At 58.9% G+C, this 17,440-nt stretch overlaps 1 pseudogene; it reads left to right on the top strand.

Annotated features, from left to right (window-relative positions):
* LOC106593383 (cytoplasmic dynein 2 heavy chain 1-like) overlaps window positions 1-17,440 on the top strand; it is a 139,090-nt pseudogene that overhangs the window by 44,550 nt on the left and 77,100 nt on the right.

The following is a 17,440-nucleotide window of genomic DNA, read 5'->3' as shown; positions in this document are numbered from 1 at the left end:
GGGGGGTGGAAGGGTCAAGTGCAAGGAGTAGAAAGTAGGAGGTGGAGGGGTCAAGGGCCAGGAGTAGAAGGTAGGGGGGTGGAGGGGTCAAGGGGCAGGAGTAGAAGGTAGGGGGGTGGAGAGGTCAAGGGCCAGGAGTTTAAAGTAGGAGGTGGAAGGGTCAAGGGCCAGGAGTAGAAGGTATGGGGGTGGAGGGGTCAAGGGCCAGGAGTAGAAAGTAGGAGGTGGAGGGGTCAAAGGCCAGGAGTAGAAGGTAGGGGGGTGGAGGGGTTAAGGGGCAGGAGTAGAAGGTAGGGGTGGAGGGGTTAAGGGGCAGGAGTATAAGGTAGGGGGTGGAGGGGTTAAGGGGCAGGAGTAGAAGGTAGGGGGGTGGAGGGGTCAAGGGGCAGGAGTAGAAGGTAGGGGTGGAGGGGTCAAGGGGCAGGAGTAGAAGGTAGGGAGGTGGAGGGGTTAAGGAGCAGGAGTAGAAGGTAGGGGGGTGGAGGGGTCAAGGGGCAGGAGTAGAAGGTAGGGGGGTGGAGGGGTCAAGGGGCAGGAGTAGAAGGTAGGGGGGTGGAGGGGTTAAGGGGCAGGAGTAGAAGGTAGGGGGTGGAGGGGTCAAGGGCCAGGAGTAGAAGGTAGGGGGGTGGAGGGGTTAAGGGGCAGGAGTAGAAGTAGAAGGTTGGGGGGTGGAGGGGTGGTGGGGTCAAGGGCCAGGAGTTTAAAGAAAGAGGTGGAAGGGTTAAGGGGCAGGAGTAAAAGGTAGGGGGGTGGAGGGGTCAAGGGGCAGGAGTAGAAGGTAGGGAGGTGGAGGGGTTAAGGGGCAGGAGTAGAAGGTAGGGGGGTGGAGGGGTCAAGGGGCAGGAGTAGAAGGTAGGGGGCTGGAGGGGTCAAGGGCCAGGAGTAGAAGGTAGGGAGGTGGAGGGGTCAAGGGGCAGGAGTAGAAGGTAGGGGGGTGGAGGGGTTAAGGGGCAGGAGTAGAAGGTAGGGGGTGGAGGGGTCAAGGGCCAGGAGTAGAAGGTAGGGGGTGGAGGGGTCAAGGGGCAGGAGTAGAAGGTAGGGGGGTGGAGGGGTTAAGGGGCAGGAGTAGAAGGTAGGGGGGTGGAGGGGTTAAGGTGCAAGAGTAGAAGGTAGGGGGGTGGAGGGGTCAAGGGCCAGGAGTAGAAGGTAGGGGGGTGGAGGGGTCAAGGGGCAGGAGTAGAAGGTAGGGGGGTGGGGGTGTTAAGGGGCAGGAGTAGAAGGTAGGGGGGTGGAGGGGTTAAGGGGCAAGAGTAGAAGGTAGGGGGGTGGAGGGGTCAAGGGGCAGGAGTAGAAGGTAGGGGGGTGGAGGGGTTAAGGGGCAGGAGTAGAAGGAAGGGGGTGGAGGGGTTAAGGGGCAGGAGTAGAAGGTAGGGGGGTTAAGGGGTCAAGGGGCAGGAATAGAAGGTAGGGAGGTGGAGGGGTTAAGGAGCAGGGGTAGAAGGTAGGGGGGTGGAGGGGTCAAGGGGCAGGAGTGGAAGGTAGGGGGCTGGAGGGGTCAAGGGCCAGGAGTAGAAGGTAGGGGGTGGAGGGTTTAAGGGTCAGGAGTAGAAGGAAGGGGGGTGGAGGGGTCAAGGGCCAGGACTAGAAGGTAGGGGGGTGGAGGGGTGAAGGGGCAGGAGTAGAAGGTAGGGGGGTGGAGGTGTTAAGGGGCAGGAGTAGAAGGTAGGGGGGTGGAGGGGTTAAGGGGCAAGAGTAGAAGGTAGGGGGGTGGAAGGGTCAAGTGCAAGGAGTAGAAAGTAGGAGGTGGAGGGGTCAAGGTCCAGGAGTAGAAGGTAGGGGGGTGGAGGGGTCAAGGGCCAGGAGTAGAAGGTAGGGGGGTGGAGGGGTCAAGGGCCAGGAGTAGAAGGTAGGGGGGTGGAGGGGTCAAGGGGCAGGAGTAGAAGGTAGGTGTGGAGGGGTTAAGGGGCAGGAGTATAAGGTAGGGGGTGGAGGGGTTAAGGGGCAGGAGTAGAAGGTAGGGGGGTGGAGGGGTCAAGGGGCAGGAGTAGAAGGTAGGGGTGGAGGGGTCAAGGGGCAGGAGTAGAAGGTAGGGGTGGAGGGGTTAAGGGGCAGGAGTAGAAGGTAGGGGGGTGGAGGGGTCAAGGGGCAGGAATAGAAGGTAGGGAGGTGGAGGGGTTAAGGAGCAGGAGTAGAAGGTAGGGTGTTGGAGGGGTCAAGGGGCAGGAGTGGAAGGTAGGGGGGTGGAGGGGTCAAGGGCCAGGAGTAGAAGGTAGGGGGGTGGAGGGGTCAAGGGGCAGGAGTAGAAGGTAGGGGGGTGGAGGGGTTAAGGGGCAGGAGTAGAAGGTAGGGGGGTGGAGGGGTTAAGGGTCAGGAGTAGAAGGAAGGGGGGTGGAGGGGTCAAGGGCCAGGAGTAGAAGGTAGGGGGGTGGAGGGGTCAAGGGGCAGGAGTAGAAGGTAGGGGGGTGGAGGGGTTAAGGGGCAAGAGTAGAAGGTAGGTTGGTGGAGGGGTTAAGGGGCAGGAGTAGAAGTAGAAGGTTGGGAGGTGGAGGGGTCAAGGGCCAGGAGTTTAAAGTAGGAGGTGGAAGGGTTAAGGGGCAGGAGTAGAAGGTAGGGGGGTGGAGGGGTAAAGGGCCAGGAGTAGAAAGTAGGAGGTGGAGGGGTTAAGGGGCAGGAGTAGAAGGTAGGGGGGTGGAGGGGTCAAGGGCCAGGAGTAGAAGGTAGGGGGGTGGAGGGGTCAAGGGGCAGGAGTAGAAGGTTGGGGGGTGGAGGGGTTAAGGGGCAGGAGTAGAAGGTAGGGGGTGGAGTGGTCAAGGGCCAGGAGTAGAAGGTAGGGGGTGGAGGGGTTAAGGGGCAGGAGTAGAAGTAGAAGGTTGGGAGGTGGAGGGGTCAAGGGCCAGGAGTTTAAAGTAGGAGGTGGAAGGGTCAAGGGCCAAGAGTAGAAGGTATGGGGGTGGAGGGGTCAAGGGCCAGGAGTAGAAAGTAGGAGGTGGAGGGGTCAAAGGCCAGGAGTAGAAGGTAGGGGGGTGGAGGGGTTAAGGGGCAGGAGTAGAAGGTAGGGGTGGAGGGGTTAAGGGGCAGGAGTATAAGGTAGGGGGTGGAGGGGTTAAGGGGCAGGAGTAGAAGGTAGGGGGTGGAGGGGTCAAGGGGCAGGAGTAGAAGGTAGGGGTGGAGGGGTCAAGGGGCAGGAATAGAAGGTAGGGAGTTGGAGGGGTTAAGGAGCAGGGGTAGAAGGTAGGGGGTGGAGGGGTCAAGGGGCAGGAGTAGAAGGTAGGGGGGTGGAGGGGTCAAGGGGCAGGAGTGGAAGGTAGGGGGGTGGAGGGGTTAAGGGGCAGGAGTAGAAGGTAGGGGGTGGAGGGGTCAAGGGCCAGGAGTAGAAGGTAGGGGGGTGGAGGGGTTAAGGTGCAGGAGTAGAAGTAGAAGGTTGGGGGGTGGAGGGGTGGTGGGGTCAAGGGCCAGGAGTTTAAAGAAAGAGGTGGAAGGGTTAAGGGGCAGGAGTAAAAGGTAGGGGGGTGGAGGGGTCAAGGGGCAGGAGTAGAAGGTAGGGAGTTGGAGTGGTTAAGGGGCAGGAGTAGAAGGTAGGGGGGTGGAGGGGTCAAGGGGCAGGAGTAGAAGGTAAGGGGCTGGAGGGGTCAAGGGCCAGGACTAGAAGGTAGGGGGGTGGAGGGGTCAAGGGGCAGGAGTAGAAGGTAGGGGGGTGGAGGTGTTAAGGGGCAGGAGTAGAAGGAAGGGGGGTGGAGGGGTCAAGGGCCAGGAGTAGAAGGTAGGGGGGTGGAGGGGTCAAGGGGCAGGAGTAGAAGGTAGGGGGGTGGAGGTGTTAAGGGGCAGGAGTAGAAGGTAGGGGGGTGGAGGGGTTAAGGGGCAAGAGTAGAAGGTAGGTTGGTGGAGGGGTTAAGGGGCAGGAGTAGAAGTAGAAGGTTGGGAGGTGGAGGGGTCAAGGGCCAGGAGTTTAAAGTAGGAGGTGGAAGGGTTAAGGGGCAGGAGTAGAAGGTAGGGGGGTGGAGGGGTAAAGGGCCAGGAGTAGAAAGTAGGAGGTGGAGGGGTTAAGGGGCAGGAGTAGAAGGTAGGGGGGTGGAGGGGTCAAGGGCCAGGAGTAGAAGGTAGGGGGGTGGAGGGGTCAAGGGGCAGGAGTAGAAGGTTGGGGGGTGGAGGGGTTAAGGGGCAGGAGTAGAAGGTAGGGGGTGGAGTGGTCAAGGGCCAGGAGTAGAAGGTAGGGGGTGGAGGGGTTAAGGGGCAGGAGTAGAAGTAGAAGGTTGGGAGGTGGAGGGGTCAAGGGCCAGGAGTTTAAAGTAGGAGGTGGAAGGGTCAAGGGCCAAGAGTAGAAGGTATGGGGGTGGAGGGGTCAAGGGCCAGGAGTAGAAAGTAGGAGGTGGAGGGGTCAAAGGCCAGGAGTAGAAGGTAGGGGGGTGGAGGGGTTAAGGGGCAGGAGTAGAAGGTAGGGGTGGAGGGGTTAAGGGGCAGGAGTATAAGGTAGGGGGTGGAGGGGTTAAGGGGCAGGAGTAGAAGGTAGGGGGGTGGAGGGGTCAAGGGGCAGGAGTAGAAGGTAGGGGTGGAGGGGTCAAGGGGCAGGAATAGAAGGTAGGGAGTTGGAGGGGTTAAGGAGCAGGGGTAGAAGGTAGGGGGTGGAGGGGTCAAGGGGCAGGAGTAGAAGGTAGGGGGGTGGAGGGGTCAAGGGGCAGGAGTGGAAGGTAGGGGGGTGGAGGGGTTAAGGGGCAGGAGTAGAAGGTAGGGGGTGGAGGGGTCAAGGGCCAGGAGTAGAAGGTAGGGGGGTGGAGGGGTTAAGGTGCAGGAGTAGAAGTAGAAGGTTGGGGGGTGGAGGGGTGGTGGGGTCAAGGGCCAGGAGTTTAAAGAAAGAGGTGGAAGGGTTAAGGGGCAGGAGTAAAAGGTAGGGGGGTGGAGGGGTCAAGGGGCAGGAGTAGAAGGTAGGGAGTTGGAGTGGTTAAGGGGCAGGAGTAGAAGGTAGGGGGGTGGAGGGGTCAAGGGGCAGGAGTAGAAGGTAAGGGGCTGGAGGGGTCAAGGGCCAGGAATAGAAGGTAGGGGGGTGGAGGAGTCAAGGGGCAGGAGTAGAAGGTAGGGTGGTGGAGGGGTTAAGGGGCAGGAGTAGAAGGAAGGGGTTGGAGGGGTCAAGGGCCAGGAGTAGAAGGTAGGGGGTGGAGGGGTCAAGGGGCAGGAGTAGAAGGTAGGGGGGTGGAGGGGTTAAGGTGCAGGAGTAGAGGTAGCGGTGTGGAGGGGTTTAGGTGCAAGAGTAGAAGGTAGGGGGGTGGAGGGGTCAAGGGCCAGGACTAGAAGGTAGGGGGGTGGAGGGGTCAAGGGGCAGGAGTAGAAGGTAGGGGGGTGGAGGTGTTAAGGGGCAGGAGTAGAAGGTAGGGGGGTGGAGGGGTTAAGGGGCAAGAGTAGAAGGTACGGGGGTGGAGGGGTCAAGGGGCAGGAGTAGAAGGTAGGGGGGTGGAGGGGTTAAGGGGCAGGAGTAGAAGGAAGGGGGTGGAGGGGTTAAGGGGCAGGAGTAGAAGGTAGGGGGGTTAAGGGGTCAAGGGGCAGGAATAGAAGGTAGGGAGGTGGAGGGGTTAAGGAGCAGGGGTAGAAGGTAGGGGGGTGGAGGGGTCAAGGGGCAGGAGTGGAAGGTAGGGGGCTGGAGGGGTCAAGGGCCAGGAGTAGAAGGTAGGGGGGTGGAGGGTTTAAGGGTCAGGAGTAGAAGGAAGGGGGGTGGAGGGGTCAAGGGCCAGGACTAGAAGGTAGGGGGGTGGAGGGGTCAAGGGGCAGGAGTAGAAGGTAGGGGGGTGGAGGTGTTAAGGGGCAGGAGTAGAAGGTAGGGGGGTGGAGGGGTTAAGGGGCAAGAGTAGAAGGTAGGGGGGTGGAAGGGTCAAGTGCAAGGAGTAGAAAGTAGGAGGTGGAGGGGTCAAGGTCCAGGAGTAGAAGGTAGGGGGGTGGAGGGGTCAAGGGCCAGGAGTAGAAGGTAGGGGGGTGGAGGGGTCAAGGGCCAGGAGTAGAAGGTAGGGGGGTGGAGGGGTCAAGGGGCAGGAGTAGAAGGTAGGTGTGGAGGGGTTAAGGGGCAGGAGTATAAGGTAGGGGGTGGAGGGGTTAAGGGGCAGGAGTAGAAGGTAGGGGGGTGGAGGGGTCAAGGGGCAGGAGTAGAAGGTAGGGGTGGAGGGGTCAAGGGGCAGGAGTAGAAGGTAGGGGTGGAGGGGTTAAGGGGCAGGAGTAGAAGGTAGGGGGGTGGAGGGGTCAAGGGGCAGGAATAGAAGGTAGGGAGGTGGAGGGGTTAAGGAGCAGGAGTAGAAGGTAGGGTGTTGGAGGGGTCAAGGGGCAGGAGTGGAAGGTAGGGGGGTGGAGGGGTCAAGGGCCAGGAGTAGAAGGTAGGGGGGTGGAGGGGTCAAGGGGCAGGAGTAGAAGGTAGGGGGGTGGAGGGGTTAAGGGGCAGGAGTAGAAGGTAGGGGGGTGGAGGGGTTAAGGGTCAGGAGTAGAAGGAAGGGGGGTGGAGGGGTCAAGGGCCAGGAGTAGAAGGTAGGGGGGTGGAGGGGTCAAGGGGCAGGAGTAGAAGGTAGGGGGGTGGAGGTGTTAAGGGGCAGGAGTAGAAGATAGGGGGGTGGAGGGGTTAAGGGGCAAGAGTAGAAGGTAGGTTGGTGGAGGGGTTAAGGGGCAGGAGTAGAAGTAGAAGGTTGGGAGGTGGAGGGGTCAAGGGCCAGGACTAGAAGGTAGGGGGGTGGAGGGGTCAAGGGGCAGGAGTAGAAGGTAGGGGGGTGGAGGGGTCAAGGGCCAGGAGTAGAAGGTAGGGGGGTGGAGGGGTCAAGGGCCAGGAGTAGAAGGTAGGGGGGTGGAGGGGTCAAGGGGCAGGAGTAGAAGGTAGGTGTGGAGGGGTTAAGGGGCAGGAGTATAAGGTAGGGGGTGGAGGGGTTAAGGGGCAGGAGTAGAAGGTAGGGGGGTGGAGGGGTCAAGGGGCAGGAGTAGAAGGTAGGGGTGGAGGGGTCAAGGGGCAGGAGTAGAAGGTAGGGGTGGAGGGGTTAAGGGGCAGGAGTAGAAGGTAGGGGGGTGGAGGGGTCAAGGGGCAGGAATAGAAGGTAGGGAGGTGGAGGGGTTAAGGAGCAGGAGTAGAAGGTAGGGTGTTGGAGGGGTCAAGGGGCAGGAGTGGAAGGTAGGGGGGTGGAGGGGTCAAGGGCCAGGAGTAGAAGGTAGGGGGGTGGAGGGGTCAAGGGGCAGGAGTAGAAGGTAGGGGGGTGGAGGGGTTAAGGGGCAGGAGTAGAAGGTAGGGGGGTGGAGGGGTTAAGGGTCAGGAGAAGAAGGAAGGGGGGTGGAGGGGTCAAGGGCCAGGAGTAGAAGGTAGGGGGGTGGAGGGGTCAAGGGGCAGGAGTAGAAGGTAGGGGGGTGGAGGTGTTAAGGGGCAGGAGTAGAAGATAGGGGGGTGGAGGGGTTAAGGGGCAAGAGTAGAAGGTAGGTTGGTGGAGGGGTTAAGGGGCAGGAGTAGAAGTAGAAGGTTGGGAGGTGGAGGGGTCAAGGGCCAGGACTAGAAGGTAGGGGGGTGGAGGGGTCAAGGGGCAGGAGTAGAAGGTAGGGGGGTGGAGGTGTTAAGGGGCAGGAGTAGAAGGTAGGGGGGTGGAGGGGTTAAGGGGCAAGAGTAGAAGGTAGGGGGGTGGAGGGGTCAAGGGGCAGGAGTAGAAGGTAGGGGGGTGGAGGGGTTAAGGGGCAGGAGTAGAAGGAAGGGGGTGGAGGGGTTAAGGGGCAGGAGTAGAAGGTAGGGGGGTTAAGGGGTCAAGGGGCAGGAATAGAAGGTAGGGAGGTGGAGGGGTTAAGGAGCAGGGGTAGAAGGTAGGGGGGTGGAGGGGTCAAGGGGCAGGAGTGGAAGGTAGGGGGCTGGAGGGGTCAAGGGCCAGGAGTAGAAGGTAGGGGGGTGGAGGGTTTAAGGGTCAGGAGTAGAAGGAAGGGGGGTGGAGGGGTCAAGGGCCAGGACTAGAAGGTAGGGGGGTGGAGGGGTCAAGGGGCAGGAGTAGAAGGTAGGGGGGTGGAGGTGTTAAGGGGCAGGAGTAGAAGGTAGGGGGGTGGAGGGGTTAAGGGGCAAGAGTAGAAGGTAGGGGGGTGGAAGGGTCAAGTGCAAGGAGTAGAAAGTAGGAGGTGGAGGGGTCAAGGTCCAGGAGTAGAAGGTAGGGGGGTGGAGGGGTCAAGGGCCAGGAGTAGAAGGTAGGGGGGTGGAGGGGTCAAGGGCCAGGAGTAGAAGGTAGGGGGGTGGAGGGGTCAAGGGGCAGGAGTAGAAGGTAGGTGTGGAGGGGTTAAGGGGCAGGAGTATAAGGTAGGGGGTGGAGGGGTTAAGGGGCAGGAGTAGAAGGTAGGGGGGTGGAGGGGTCAAGGGGCAGGAGTAGAAGGTAGGGGTGGAGGGGTCAAGGGGCAGGAGTAGAAGGTAGGGGTGGAGGGGTTAAGGGGCAGGAGTAGAAGGTAGGGGGGTGGAGGGGTCAAGGGGCAGGAATAGAAGGTAGGGAGGTGGAGGGGTTAAGGAGCAGGAGTAGAAGGTAGGGTGTTGGAGGGGTCAAGGGGCAGGAGTGGAAGGTAGGGGGGTGGAGGGGTCAAGGGCCAGGAGTAGAAGGTAGGGGGGTGGAGGGGTCAAGGGGCAGGAGTAGAAGGTAGGGGGGTGGAGGGGTTAAGGGGCAGGAGTAGAAGGTAGGGGGGTGGAGGGGTTAAGGGTCAGGAGTAGAAGGAAGGGGGGTGGAGGGGTCAAGGGCCAGGAGTAGAAGGTAGGGGGGTGGAGGGGTCAAGGGGCAGGAGTAGAAGGTAGGGGGGTGGAGGTGTTAAGGGGCAGGAGTAGAAGGTAGGGGGGTGGAGGGGTTAAGGGGCAAGAGTAGAAGGTAGGTTGGTGGAGGGGTTAAGGGGCAGGAGTAGAAGTAGAAGGTTGGGAGGTGGAGGGGTCAAGGGCCAGGAGTTTAAAGTAGGAGGTGGAAGGGTTAAGGGGCAGGAGTAGAAGGTAGGGGGGTGGAGGGGTAAAGGGCCAGGAGTAGAAAGTAGGAGGTGGAGGGGTTAAGGGGCAGGAGTAGAAGGTAGGGGGGTGGAGGGGTCAAGGGCCAGGAGTAGAAGGTAGGGGGGTGGAGGGGTCAAGGGGCAGGAGTAGAAGGTTGGGGGGTGGAGGGGTTAAGGGGCAGGAGTAGAAGGTAGGGGGTGGAGTGGTCAAGGGCCAGGAGTAGAAGGTAGGGGGTGGAGGGGTTAAGGGGCAGGAGTAGAAGTAGAAGGTTGGGAGGTGGAGGGGTCAAGGGCCAGGAGTTTAAAGTAGGAGGTGGAAGGGTTAAGGGGCAGGAGTAAAAGGTAGGGGGGTGGAGGGGTCAAGGGGCAGGAGTAGAAGGTAGGGAGGTGGAGTGGTTAAGGGGCAGGAGTAGAAGGTAGGGGGGTGGAGGTGTCAAGGGGCAGGAGTAGAAGGTAGGGGGCTGGAGGGGTCAAGGGCCAGGAATAGAAGGTAGGGGGGTGGAGGGGTCAAGGGCAAGGAGTAGAAGGTAGGGGGGTGGAGGGGTCAATGGGCAGGAGTAGAAGGTAGGGGGGTGGAGGGGTCAAGGGCCAGGAGTAGAAAGTAGGAGGTGGAGAGGTCAAGGGCCAGGAGTAGAAGGTAGGGGGGTGGAGGGGTCAAGGGGCAGGAGTAGAAGGTAGGGGGGTGGAGGGGTTAAGGGGCAGGAGTAGAAGGTAGGGGGTGGAGGGGTCAAGGGCCAGGAGTAGAAGGTAGGGGGGTGGAGGGGTTAAGGGGCAGGAGTAGAAGTAGAAGGTTGGGGGGTGGAGGGGTCAAGGGCCAGGAGTTTAAAGTAGGAGGTGGAAGGGTTAAGGGGCAGGAGTACAAAAGGTAGGGGGGTGGCGGGGTCAAGGGGCAGGAGTAGAAGGTAGGGGGTGGAGGGGTCAAGGGGCAGGAGTAGAAGGTAGGGGGTGGAGGGGTTAAGGGGCAGGAGTAGAAGGTTGGGGGGTGGAGGGGTCAAGGGCCAGGAGTTTAAAGTAGGAGGTGGAAGGGTTAAGGGGCAGGAGTAAAAGGTAGGGGGGTGGAGAGGTCAAGGGGCAGGAGTAGAAGGTAAGGGGTGGAGGGGTCAAGGGGCAGGAGTAGAAGGTAAGGGGGTGGAGGGGTTAAGGGGCAGGAGTAGAAGGTAGGGGGGTGGAGGGGTCAAGGGCCAGGAGTAGAAGGAAGGGGGATGGAGGGGTCAAGGGCCAGGAGTAGAAGGTAGGGGGGTGGAGGGGTCAAGGGGCAGGAGTAGAAGGTAGGGGGTGGATGGGTTAAGGGGCAGGAGTAGAAGGTAGGGGGCTGGAGGGGTTAAGGGACAAGAGTAGAAGGTAGGGGGGTGGAGGGGTCAAGGGCCAGGAGTAGAAGGTAGGGGGGTGGAGGGGTCAAGGGCCAGGAGTAGAAGGTAGGGGGGTGGAGGGGTCAAGGGCCAGGAGTTTAAAGTAGGAGGTGGAAGGGTTAAGGGGCAGGAGTAAAAGGTAGGGGGGTGGAGGGGTCAAGGGGCAGGAGTAGAAGGTAGGGAGGTGGAGTGGTTAAGGGGCAGGAGTAGAAAGTAGGGGGGGTGGAGGGGTCAAGGGGCAGGAGAAGAAGGTAGGGGGGTGGAGGGGACAAGGTCCAGGAATAGAAGGTAGGGGGGTGGAGGGGTTAAGGGGCAGGAGTAAAAGGTAGGGGGGTGGAGGGGTCAAGGGGCAGGAGTAGAAGGTGGAGGGGTTAAGGGGCAGGAGTAAAAGGTAGGGGGGTGGAGGGGTCAAGGGGCAGGAGTAGAAGGTAGGGGGGTGGAGGGGTCAAGGGGCAGGAGTAGAAGGTAGGGGGGTGGAGGGGTTAAGGGGCAGGAGTAGAAGGAAGGGGGGTGGAGGGGTCAAGGGCCAGGAGTAGAAGGTAGGGGGGTGGAGGGGTCAAGGGGCAGGAGTAGAAGGTAGGGGGGTGGAGGGGTTAAGAGGCAGGAGTAGAAGGTAGGGGGGTGGAGGGGTTAAGGGGCAAGAGTAGAAGGTAGGGGGGTGGAGGGGTCAAGGGCCAGGAGTAGAAGGTAGGGGGTTGGAGGGGTCAAGGGCAAGGAGTAGAAAGTAGGAGGTGGAGGGGTCAAGGGCCAGGAGTAGAAGGTAGGGGGGTGGAGGGGTCAATGGGCAGGAGTAGAAGGTAGGTGGTGGAGGGGTCAAGGGCCAGGAGTTTAAAGTAGGAGGTGGAAGGGTCAAGGGCCAGGAGTAGAAGGTAGGGGGGTGGAGGGGTTAAGGGGCTGGAGTAGAAGGTAGAAGGTGGAAGGGTCAAAGGCCAGGAGTAAAAGGTAGGGGGTGGAGGGGTCAAGGGCCAGGATTAGAAAGTTGGAGGTGGAGAGGTCAAGGGCCAGGAGTAGAAGGTAGGGGGGTGGAGGGGTCAAGGGGCAGGAGTAGAAGGTAGGGGGGTGGAGGGGTTAAGGGGCAGGAGTAGAAGGTAGGGGGTGGAGGGGTGGAGGGGTCAAGGGCCAGGAGTAGAAGGTAGGGGGGTGGAGGGGTCAAGGGGCAGGAGTAGAAGGTAGGGGGGTGGAGGGGTTAAGAGGCAGGAGTAGAAGGTAGGGGGGTGGAGGGGTTAAGGGGAAAGAGTAGAAAGTAGGAGGTGGAGGGGTCAAGGGCCAGGAGTAGAAGGTAGGGGGTGGAGGGGTCAAGGGGCAGGAGTAGAAGTAGAAGGTTGGGGGGTGGAGGGGTCAAGGGCCAGGAGTTTAAAGTAGGAGGTGGAAGGGTTAAGGGGCAGGAGTAGAAGGTAGGGGGGTGGAGGGGTTAAGGGGCAGGAGTAGAAGTAGAAGGTTGGGGGGTGGAGGGGTCAAGGGCCAGGAGTAGAATTTAGGGGGGTGGAGGGGTTAAGGGGCAGGACTAGAGGGTAGGGTTTGGAGGGGTTAAGTGGCAGGAGTAGAAGGTAGGGGGTGGAGGGGTCAAGGGGCAGGAGTAGAAGGTAGGGGGGTGGAGGGGTCAAGGGGCTGGAGTAGAAGGTAGGAGGTGGAAGGGTCAAGGGCCAGGAGTAGAAGGTAGGGGGGTGGAGGGGTCAAGGGGCAGGAGTAGAAGGTAGGGGGGTGGAGGGGTTAAGGGGCAGGAGTAGAAGGTAGGGGGTGGAGGGGTGGAGGGGTCAAGGGCCAGGAGTAGAAGGTAGGGGGGTGGAGGGGTTAAGGGGCAGGAGTAGAAGGAAGGGGGGTGGAGGGGTCAAGGGCCAGGAGTAGAAGGTAGGGGGGTGGAGGGGTCAAGGGGCAGGAGTAGAAGGTAGGGTGGTGGAGGGGTTAAGAGGCAGGAGTAGAAGGTAGGGGGGTGGAGGGGTTAAGGGGCAAGAGTAGAAGGTAGGGGGGTGGAGGGGTCAAGGGCCAGGAGTAGAAGGTAGGGGGGTGGAGGGGTCAATGGGCAGGAGTAGAAGGTAGGGGGTGGAGGGGTCAAGGGCCAGGAGTTTAAAGTAGGAGGTGGAAGGGTCAAGGGTCAGGAGTAGAAGGTAGGGGGGTGGAGGGGTCAATGGGCAGGAGTAGAAGGTAGGGGGGTGGAGGGGTTAAGGGGCAGGAGTAGAAGGTAGGGGGTGGAGGGGTCAAGGGCCAGGAGTAGAAGGTAGGGGGGTGGAGGGGTTAAGGGGCAGGAGTAGAAGTAGAAGGTTGGGGGGTGGAGGGGTCAAGGGCCAGGAGTTTAAAGTAGGAAGTGGAAGGGTTAAGGGGCAAGAGTAAAAGGTAGGGGGGTGGAGGGGTCAAGGGGCAGGAGAAGAAGGTAGGGAGGTGGAGTGGTTAAGGGGCAGGAGTAAAAGGTAGGGGGGTGGAGGTGTCGAGGGCCAGGAGTAGAAGGTAGGGGGGTGGAGGGGTCAAGCGGCAGGAAGTAGAAGGTAGGGGGGTGGAGGGGTCAAGGGGCAGGAGTAGAAGGTAGGGGGGTGGAGGGGTCAAGGGCCAGGAATAGAAGGTAGGGGGGTGGAGGGGTCAAGGGGCAGGAGTAGAAGGTAGGGGGGTGGAGGGTTTAAGGGGCAGGAGTAAAAGGTAGGGGGGTGGAGGTGTCGAGGGCCAGGAGTAGAAGGTAGGGGGGTGGAGGGGTCAAGGGGCAGGAGTAGAATTTAGGGGGGTGGAGGGGTTAAGGGGCAGGACTAGAGGGTAGGGTTTGGAGGGGTTAAGTGGCAGGAGTAGAAGGTAGGGGGTGGAGGGGTCAAGGGGCAGGAGTAGAAGGTAGGGGGGTGGAGGGGTCAAGGGGCAGGGGTAGAAGGTAGGAGGTGGAGGGGTTAAGGGGCAGGAGTAGAAGGTAGGGGGTGGAGGGGTCAAGGGGCAGGAGTAGAAGGTAGGGGGTGTAGGGGTTAAAGGGCAGGAGTAGAGGGTAGGGGGGTGGAGGGGTTAAGGGGCAGGAGTAGAAGGTAGGGGGGTGGAGGGGTCAAGGGTCAGGAGTAGAAGGTAGGGGGTGGAGGGGTTAAGGTGCAGGAGTAGAGGGTAGGGGGGTGGAGGGGTCAAGGGGCAGGAGTAGAAGGTAGGGGGGTGGAGGGGTTTAGGGGCAGGAGTAGAAGGTAGGGGTGGAGGGGTTTAGGGGCAGGAGTAGAAGGTAGGGGTGTGGAGGGGTTTAGGGGCAGGAGTAGAAGGTAGGGGTGGAGGGGTTTAGGGGCAGGAGTAGAAGGTAGGGGTGTGGAGGGGTTAAGGGGCAGGAGTAGAGGGTAGGGGGGTGGAGGAATCAAGGGGCAGGAGTTGAAGGTAGGTGGGTGGAGGGGTCAAGGGCCAGGAGTAGAAGGTAGGGGGTGGAGGGGTCGAGGGGTAAAGGGCCAGGAGTAGAAGGTAGGGGGGTGGAGGGGTCAAGGATTAGGAGTAGAAGGTAGGGGATACTGTAGGGTGTAACTCAATCACACAAATTCATTATATAGCTCCTTCATAATGTGTGTGTGTGTGTGTGTGTGTGTGTGTGTGTGTGTGTGTGTGTGTGTGTGTGTGTGTGTGTGTGTGTGTGTGTGTGTGTGGAGGGGTCAAGGGCCAGGAGTTTAAAGTAGGAAGTGGAAGGGTTAAGGGGCAAGAGTAAAAGGTAGGGGGGTGGAGGGGTCAAGGGGCAGGAGAAGAAGGTAGGGAGGTGGAGTGGTTAAGGGGCAGGAGTAAAAGGTAGGGGGGTGGAGGTGTCGAGGGCCAGGAGTAGAAGGTAGGGGGGTGGAGGGGTCAAGCGGCAGGAAGTAGAAGGTAGGGGGGTGGAGGGGTCAAGGGGCAGGAGTAGAAGGTAGGGGGGTGGAGGGGTCAAGGGCAAGGAATAGAAGGTAGGGGGGTGGAGGGGTCAAGGGGCAGGAGTAGAAGGTAGGGGGGTGGAGGGGTTAAGGGGCAGGAGTAAAAGGTAGGGGGGTGGAGGTGTCGAGGGCCAGGAGTAGAAGGTAGGGGGGTGGAGGGGTCAAGGGGCAGGAGTAGAATTTAGGGGGGTGGAGGGGTTAAGGGGCAGGACTAGAGGGTAGGGTTTGGAGGGGTTAAGTGGCAGGAGTAGAAGGTAGGGGGGTGGAGGTGTCAAGGGGCAGGAGTAGAAGGTAGGAGGTGGAGGGGTTAAGGGGCAGGAGTAGAAGGTAGGGGGTGGAGGGGTCAAGGGGCAGGAGTAGAAGGTAGGGGGTGTAGGGGTTAAAGGGCAGGAGTAGAGGGTAGGGGGGTGGAGGGGTTAAGGGGCAGGAGTAGAAGGTAGGGGGGTGGAGGGGTTAAGGGCCAGGAGTAGAAGGTAGAGGGTGGAGGGGTTAAGGGGCAGGAGTAGAAGGTAGTAGAATGTAGGGGTGTGGAGGGGTTAAGGGGCAGGAGTAGAGGGTAGGGGGGTGGAGGAATCAAGGGGCAGGAGTTGAAGGTAGGTGGGTGGAGGGGTCAAGGGCCAGGAGTAGAAGGTAGGGGGTGGAGGGGTCGAGGGGTAAAGGGCCAGGAGTAGAAGGTAGGGGGGTGGAGGGGTCAAGGATTAGGAGTAGAAGGTAGGGGATACTGTAGGGTGTAACTCAATCACACAAATTGATTATATAGCTCCTTCATAATGTGTGTGTGTGTGTGTGTGTGTGTGTGTGTGTGTGTGTGTGTGTGTGTGTGTGTGTGTGTGTGTGTGTGTGTGTGTGTGTGTGTGTGTGTGTGTGTGTGTGTGTGTGTGTGTGTGTGTGTGTGTGTGTGTGTGTGTGTGTGTGTGTGTGTGTGTGTGTTCCAGGTATGGCTGGGGGAGTCTGTTGAGATGAAGGAAACTGAAGCAGCTGCTATATGAGTGTGTCTGCCAGGAGGATAGGATAGGTGGACCCGTCCTGCTACCCATCTCAGGTATGATTTATTACTCACTTATGCTGTGTCTTATTCTGTTTCTCCTATATGACTCCTGCCTGACTCATGTATCTCCTGTTGTAGATCCTGTGTAACTCCTGCCTGACTCATGTATCTCCTGTTGTAGATCCTGTGTAACTCCTGTCTGACTCCTAATCGACTCCTGATTGACTCCTGTCTGAATCCTGATTGACTGCTGTCTGACTCCTGATTGACTGCTGTCTGACTCCTGATTGACTGCTGTCTGACTCCTGATTGACTGCTGTCTGAATCCTGATTGACTCCTGTCTGAATCCTGATTGGCTCCTGTCTGAATCCTGATTGACTCCTCTCTGACTCCTGATTGACTGCTGTCTGACTCCTGATTGACTTCTGTCTGACTCCTGATTGACTGCTGTCTGACTCCTGATTGACTCCTGTCTGACTCCTGATTGACTGCTGTCTGACTTCTGATTGACTGCTGTCTGACTCCTGATTGACTCCTGTCTGAATCCTGATTGACTGCTTTCTGACTCCTGATTGACTCCTGTCTGACTCCTGTCTGACTCCTGATTGACTCCTGATTGACTCCTGTCTGACTCCTGATTGACTCCTTTCTGACTCCCGTCTGACTGCTGTCTGACTACTGATTGACTCCTGTCTGAATCCTGATTGACTGCTGTCTGACTCCTGATTGACTCCTGTCTGACTCCTGATTGACTCCTGTCTGACTCCTGATTGACTCCTTTCTGACTCCCGTCTGACTGCTGTCTGACTACTGATTGACTGCTGTCTGACTCCTGATTGACTGTTGTCTGACTCCTGATTAACTCCTGTCTGACTCCTGATTGACTCCCGTCTGACTTCTGTGTCTCTGGATGCAGATCCTGCGCAGAGCAGATCCAGTTCACTGAGGAGGCGGAGCTATTTACTCAGCTAGAGCACCACACCTCCATAGACACCAGCTCTGAGGTGATGGGAAACACAGGTGTGTGTGTGTGTGTGTGTGTGTGTGTGTGTGTGTGTGTGTGTGTGTGTGTGTGTGTGTGTGTGTGTGTGTGTGTGTGGTTGCGTGTTGTTAAAGTAGCTCATAGCATGCCTTAGCGCTATCTGTTGTTAATTATGCTACTGTAATCACAGACTGCTGTTTTATTTACCAAGTGTCAAGTCAGATAACCAGTAAATGTGTCTCTCCCCAGCTCCCCATGCTAAAGAGGTCAGATCACCAGTAAATGTGTCTCTCCCCAGCTCCCCATGCTAAAGAGGTCAGATCACCAGTAAATGTGTCTCTCCCCAGCTCCCCATGCTAAAGAGGTCAGATCACCAGTAAATGTGTCTCTCCCCAGCTCCCCATGCTAAAGAGGTCAGATCACCAGTAAATGTGTCTCTCCCCAGCTCCCCATGCTAAAGAGGTCAGATCACCAGTAAATGTGTTTCTCCCCAGCTCCTCATGCTAAAGAGGTCAGATCACCAGTAAATGTGTCTCTCCCCAGCTCCCTCATGCTAAAGAGGCTTGCTAAGAGGCTGCAGTAATAACTGTCAGTCTAATCTAATGGCCGGCCCCTAATGAATAGCTACATAAACCAGCTTCTGTGGGGACCGGCTGGGGAGGAGAAGCTCTCTGACTGAGGGAGAGGCCACGGTGATGTGGGGACCAGCTGGGGAGGAGAAGCTCTCTGACTGAGGGAGAGGCCACGGTGATGTGGGGACCGGCTGGGGAGGAGAAGCTCTCTGACTGAGGGAGAGGCCACGGTGATGTGGGGACCGGCTGGGGAGGAGAAGCTCTCTGACTGAGGGAGAGGCCACGGTGATAAGGCCTAAGCATTAGATACAGTCCTGGGGGAGACATGACTAGGGCCAGATCTAAAAGGATCTTCTCAATACCGTAACGGTATTATCAACAACCACATCTGAGCTGCAACGAGTCTGGGCCTACATAGCTCTGATCAGAATCGTTGAACTCTATGGGTAAAAGGGAGAGATTTTGAGACATAGGGTCTGTGTTGGTGGTTTGCTTCTCCCTTATAGAGTCAAGTGTGTTGAAGCTGAAGCTGATCTTGAACATCGTCCATAACATCAGTGTGGGTAAGCAGATTTGTGAGACTTGGGTGAGCAGCCCTGATGCCTGGGCTTGGAGGAAACGGCACCGTTTCTACGTCAGCAACGACAAACGCTACTCCATACAAATGGTTGACGCTCACTTCAGCTACACATACAAGTAGCAGGTACCAAAACCTCTACACAGATACAGTTCTGACTGCAGGAAACACCTCATCTACACACATACACGTCGAAATGACAGTTCTACACACTTCAGGACCAGGCAACAGTTCATCTACAATGCTATACAGTACTGCACCATT

This window comes from Salmo salar, chromosome 20, assembly GCF_965601325.2.
Source record: "Salmo salar chromosome 20, fSalSal1, whole genome shotgun sequence".
In the NCBI taxonomy this organism is placed as follows: Eukaryota; Metazoa; Chordata; class Actinopteri; order Salmoniformes; family Salmonidae; genus Salmo; species Salmo salar.
The sequence above is the reverse complement of the archived record's forward strand: the minus strand, read 5'-3'. Positions and strand labels throughout refer to the sequence as shown.